This window comes from Limanda limanda, chromosome 17 (genome assembly GCF_963576545.1).
Source record: "Limanda limanda chromosome 17, fLimLim1.1, whole genome shotgun sequence".
Lineage (NCBI taxonomy): Eukaryota > Metazoa > Chordata > Actinopteri > Pleuronectiformes > Pleuronectidae > Limanda > Limanda limanda.
The window spans coordinates 920433-926854 of NC_083652.1; the positions used below are offsets into that span (position 1 = coordinate 920433).

Consider the following 6422-nt stretch of genomic DNA (forward strand, 5'->3'; position numbering starts at 1 on the left):
GCCTCTTAGAAAAAGGTGTTATCTGCTCTGAGGTAAATTATCCTGATTTGCATTTGTAAAGCTCAGAGCATTGTCATTTGCATGTGAAAGCCTCCCCTACGCTAAGGAGCAGGGGGGTCACCTCCCAAGATTTTCAGGCTTGAAAAATGCCAGAAACTGGTAAACCCGCTTCAATTCCTGACAGTTTCCTGTAATCATAAAAAGGCCATCCAAAATTAAGATATTCCAAAGTTCTTTAAGTGGCAGAAATTTTGGGGTTGCTTTTAATTAATAATACTTTCTAAATTCAAAGTGCCTTTAAGCATTTGATAGCAGGAACACATTTTCAAAATGCAATCTACAGGCAGTGTAAGTATTTGAATATTTTAACTATAGTCTGTGTCTTTGTGACTGACAGAATTCTAACCAAATAAAGATAGTTTTAGCTAGATATTATGCCTTCTGTTAAGCGTGTTCGTTTATCCTTTAAGAGAAGATGAGCCAAACTAGTTTTGTTCAATCAATTATTTATTTAGGAGGCAATGAACAGGTTATAAATCAGCAAAACAATGGGCTTCCAACACGTTAGTCGTATTAGAGCGCCACAAACATCCGGCGTCTATCCATTTTATAACAGTAGATGTTCGTTCCTCCCTCCTCGGAAGTGCGCAGGCGCAGTCCATCCTCCTGGCTTTTGGAATACAGAATGCAAGGAGCCACTCCCAATGACGCTCCTAGTTGCTCGGCAACCTGTTCACATCATGAAAGGCCTTGACCCAGCAGATGCCAATTGGAGAAGAGATTATTATGTTTTCTGCTATAGCAAAACAATCCTGACTGTGTAAACATTCACAACAACTGAACCCAAACAATGTCATACTGTCTTTGCCCCAGAAGGGACAGCTCCTGGAACTCTGTCTGATGTCGAATGCAGGTAAGGAAATTATGCTTTAACACAGAAGTTAGAAATTAGATCAAGTCAAACATTCATTCTTAATTTGTAGATTAAACCCTAGGAAGGAAAAGGTTATTATTATATCATTTGTACAAAGCATAATATCTAGCTAAAACTACCTCTAGCTTTATGTGGTTGGAATTCTGTCAGCACAGACTATAGTTAAAAATTTGAAATCCTAACAAACCCTCTTTTCACACCGTTTAATCGGTGTGACCACTTACTGGGGATTTCATGTAACCCCAACCTTCATCCCATCCAGTGCAAACCCGTCCTCATCCTCATCATCAGCATCTCCTTCGTCCTCAGCTTCAGCTTCACCAGCCACAGCATCTGAGGCCTGTTTCAGGTAGCAGGTTTAACATACTCTGAGTTTAATCCTGCGCTCTGAGTTGGTTGACTCAGAGTTCAGGGTTGAAAAGAAACTCTGGGTTTTCGGTTTCAGAACAGGTGATCAGCGTTGGCTTAATCAACTCTGAGTGTGTTCACGCTGGGTTGGGGGCGTGCCTGTTGACTATAAAGAGCCATCATCAATGGATCTCTGATAACATGATCAAACATGGACCAAAAACGTAGATCCAGTTACTTTTCACCCACGGAATTGGAAATATTAATGCACGCATATGCCGAGCAGGTACCCATTTTCACCAAAAAAAGTAATACCGCCGCGGCAGCGAGAGAGAGCTTGGCAGGAAATAGCCGAACAAGTCAATGCGTGAGTAGAATAAAATAGTAAAATAAAATAAGAGGAAAGTTTAATATCTTCCACTTATTCAATATGTAAATTGTGTGTGTGTGTGTGTGTCAATTTACACAGGAACAACCCGAGTTGCCCCAAGAGGACTTGGCAGCAAATGAAAATGAAGTACAAAAATATAGTTCAAACAGGTAAACTAATGTTTAATTGAAATCAAATCAATTGTGCTGTTTTGCCTGCTCTACCTAATTTAACAGCTATATTCAACATGTGATGGGTCTATATTTAAGCAGTAAATGTAAGTAGTACATTTCTCAGCCACCCCAACACTGCCAATATTTAATAGGATTTAGATATATTAGAAGGCTACTCCTAGGCAAAATGCATTATATGTATGTATGTATGTATGTATGTATGTATGTATGTATGTATGTATGTATGTATGTATGTATGTATGTATGTATGTATGTATGTATGTATGTATGTATGTATGTATGTATGTATGTATGTATGTATGTATGTATGTATGTATGTGTATATACATATATTTGTGTCTTCAAAATAGCGCTTACTGAATATTAGGGTAACATTTTCCTCCATGTTAGCAAATCGAAAAAAAGCAGAGGCCCGGAAGACTGGAGGGGGTCCACCACCTGCAGCCCTCACAGAGGCTGAGGAGATGGCCCTCAGCCAACAGAGTATGCGTCCTGTGGCTGAGGGCATCCCTGGAGGGAGCTCCTCTGATCCCCCCACCCCCCAGGATAGAAGTGCCTTTATCAGAGGTTGGTTATTCAAAATAATTAAATATGTACATGCAACCCAGCGCGTTGCAAATTAGATGGGGCAATATTCTGGCTCAAGTAATAATTTCAATGTCTAATCATCTTCTTCCAGTTACTGATGGCGTCATCGCCCTACTGGAACCAGATGCCCTCACCAACCTCCATGCAATTGTAACAATTCTTCACCTTCCACAGATTATTAATAATGTCTTGATAATTGCTGAACACAACTGTTAATGTCATTACAGGAAGATGATGGAGAAACATTGTCTGCAGCATTTGACAGGGAAGAGGAAAGGCCTATTGAGGTTAACACCTTTTAAAATTAACATCTAAAAGTTGATGATAGCGTTGTACAGTTTAAAACTGACATCTTCTTTCTCTCAAACAGGATGAAATCGAATTCAATGAGAGGCCATCCACTTCTAGCTCTACTTCACAGCTTACCTCTGTAAGATTCTCCCTGGAATTATAATGAAACGCTGTACTTGGCACTGTGAAATCCAATGTCATCTTTTGCATTCCTATAGCTTCCAGTCAAAGAGCTCTATAAAATCTATCTGGGAAAACAAATAAACAAAGCAGACTTGGAAATGGACCACATTAGGCAAAAGATGCAAAAGGATGCTTTGGAGATCCAAATTTTGGAACATAAGTTAAAGGTGGGTGAGGTACAAACTGGGATACTGTTTCCTGCTCCAAAAACATACCCAATATGAATGACCTTTTTTTTTTTTGTGCTTTCAGGAAATAAAGAAATCCTCATAAAAAGTAGATTGTCTTTATTAGAACACGGGCTGTGGTGGGACAAGTTATTTTGTTGAACAGTGTCACCCCCTACCAGAGGCTGGGTCTGTCACACGAGTTTACTATCATACAGGAAGGCGAAAGAATGCCAAAGAAAACATTTCGGAAATAATAAAATACATTTAACTACATAGAAAACTCAAACAAAATGATTTTGGCAGAGTCTTTCTCTAACCACCCTTCCGTCCTGTGGATCCATGGCATGGTTTGGGTTTATGTGCTGCTCATCTGCAAATGCAGGTGGGCAATTTTCCCCTCTCAAAATCGCGATGTTGTGTAGAACCACACATGCAATTATTATGTCACATGCCCTTTCTGGTGTGACTCGCAGCATTTGGAGGCACTGGAATCTTGCCTTCAGGATCCCGAACGTGTTTTCGACCCTGGCTCTCGTCCTCATATGCGCCAGGTTGTAGCGCTGCTGTGGTCCTGGCACGGGATCGACATACGGGGTCAGAAGGCAAGGCTGGCAGGGGTACCCTCTGTCACCTAAAACATGACCGTCGAACTCTCCTACGATACAGGTGAAATATTAATCATCTGAACAAATATGGATTCTAAATCCTTCAAATATAGGCTTAACTCACCACGGGCAAAGCGAGTGCTCAGATAAGACTCCCGAAATATGCGTGCGTCATGCACAGACCCCGGCCACTTTGCCTCCACATGGGTGATGATACTGGCATCACATACAACCTTCAAATTGCAGAGGAGTATAATTAGATACAGAGGCTGTTTTGTTAAGTATCTTTAATTTAAAATGCTGAAGGTCTAGGCCTTCACCTGTACCTGCACATTGATGCTGTGGAAGGACTTCCTATTAACATAGTCTCCTTCATTCACTGAAGGAGCTTTAATAGGAATATGAGTTCCATCGATGCACCCGATGACACCCGGAAAATCTAGAACATTACAAATTAATTAATTTAATTAAATTGTGCATATTATTTATTACATTAAAACGTTCCAAGAAACAAATAGGCTACATTGTTGCTACTGTTACCTGCAATTCTGTAGAACTCTTCCTTGATTGTTCGTATAGGTCGGTGACTTGGAAACATCACAAACGTGTAAAGAAAACGTTTCAGTGCCAAAGTCACATTTCTGACAGACCGACACACGGTTGCCTTTGAAATGTGCTCGGCGTCACCGACGTTGTAAAGAAAGCTGCCGTTTGCAAAAAAACAAGTGCCACACAAATAATTTGTATTGAACTTAAAGCATGCCCCCGGTGCGTTTGACAGTTAACATGGGGGCTGAGAAGGTGGTCTAAATAAATGATAGATTGCGCTGAAAAACGATAGCGCTCGTGAAGAAAATTATCAGGAAAAGAAAGTATATCCAACCGGGGTCTTAATAATCGTTCCTCACGGAGATTCCTTCTGAGGATCGCAGCCTCTACGTCCACGGGCTCTCGTAGAAAAGGACATGCCATTTCTAACACTTCCTTCTGTCGGAGAGCTGCCTTCAGCCTTATAGACAACAAACTCAGAGTAGGTCTAACTACCTCCCGAGCAGGTTAGGTCCACGGCGTATGTTGCCGCAGCAACTAACTCTCGGTTGCGCTGAACCTGCTACCTGAAACGGAAAACCCAGAGTTTCCACTAACTCAGAGCGAACAAACTCGGGGTTGCCTCAAAACCAGCTACCTGAAACAGGCCTCTGATCAGCTGGGGGGATGAGGCATGTTTTCCTTCATCAGAGCTGTGGTGATCTATTCAGTAATTTCAGAGTCTACAGCCATGTCATGTCATGGTACGTAGAGGTGGAGAGGGCACCTCTTTCAAGAACTTCCTATCATAGTACACACACAACCCTTTCCTGCCAGTAGAAGATCCAGGGCCATTCAGATCTGTGTGACCATACAGGGTGTAGGAGCGAGCTGTTCAGATATCAGCTTCTTTTAGATCTACTCCAAGAACAAAATTATCATGAATTGTCAGTGAGGCTTTTTCAATTTGTTATACGGAGTTTAAGAGTCAAAGATCTGGATCTTAGCCTTGTAAAGATCCTTTTGTTGAATTTAAACTCGCCTACAGGCCAGGTGTTTAAGCTTGCACTGTAACAAGCCAGGCGCAGGGCGTATAGTCGGTCAGGGTGGAGGAGGTGGAGTTGACACCAGTTGGGAGTGGGTTGTGAAGACATGGAGCCCAGATCCCAGAGTTTGAAAGGAAACATAAACAGAAAAGTGATTAATTTACAAAATAAACAAAACAAAACAAACATACCCTCCTTTGATAGTCAACAATTTCAATAAAACCTTTGAGGAGTGGTCGGCCAAATCAGTGGACATTAAAAATAAGTGGCAGAATAATAAAAATGAACATATTACCAAAATTCTTATACCTGTTCCAAACTATACCAATCTTTATCAACAAATCTTTTTTTTCACATCTCAATAAGATCATCTCTGATTTCATTTGGAATAAGAAACCACCTCGTATCCGTAAGGAATTTTTACAAAGACCCAAATTGGTGGGTGGGATGGCTTTACCTCATTTCCAACTATACTATTGGGCAAGTAACCTAAGAGCCTTGGCTTACTGGCTTCAAACCTATGCTAACAACGAAGCCCCTGCCTGGGTCCAAATGGAGGCTGATGCGAGCCTCACATTATCCCTCCCAGCCTTGTTGTATTCAGCAATGCCTACTACACCACGCCGTGTCTCTAGTGCCCCCCTTGTCTATCATTCTCTGCGTATATGGGCTCAGGTGCGAAAACACTTCGGTTGGCAGACTAGCTCGCTTTGTGCCCCAATTGTGGCAAATCATCAGTTTCCTCCCTCACTTGAGCATGACTCTTTCATAGTCTGGCGTGAGAAAGGTATTGTCTCATTTAAAGATCTGTACATAGCAGGTATTTTTGCTTCATTTGACCAGCTCAGAACTAAATTTGATTTACCAAAATCACATTTTTTAAGATTTCTACAGGTCCGAGACTGGACTCGTAAACAAACTAGATCATTTCCTGCAATCCCTGAACAACAGCCCATGGATACTGTGTTCCCAACAGCTCCATCTAATAAAGGCATAATATCCATCATTTATATGAAACTCTCATCTTTACAGACGACATCACTTGATGCACTGAGAGAAGCATGGCAGGCTGATCTGAATTTACAAATCACAGATACTGAATGGTCAAATATATTTACAAGGATACACTCCTCATCAATCTGTGCCAGACATGGCCTACTCCAAT

General features: G+C 41.3%; 1 pseudogene; it reads right to left on the reverse strand.

Annotated features, from left to right (window-relative positions):
• Positions 1-3178: 3178 nt before the first annotated feature.
• On the reverse strand, positions 3179-4678 carry LOC133023132 (putative nuclease HARBI1; annotated as a pseudogene).
• Between the last annotated feature and the right edge of the window lie 1744 nt (positions 4679-6422).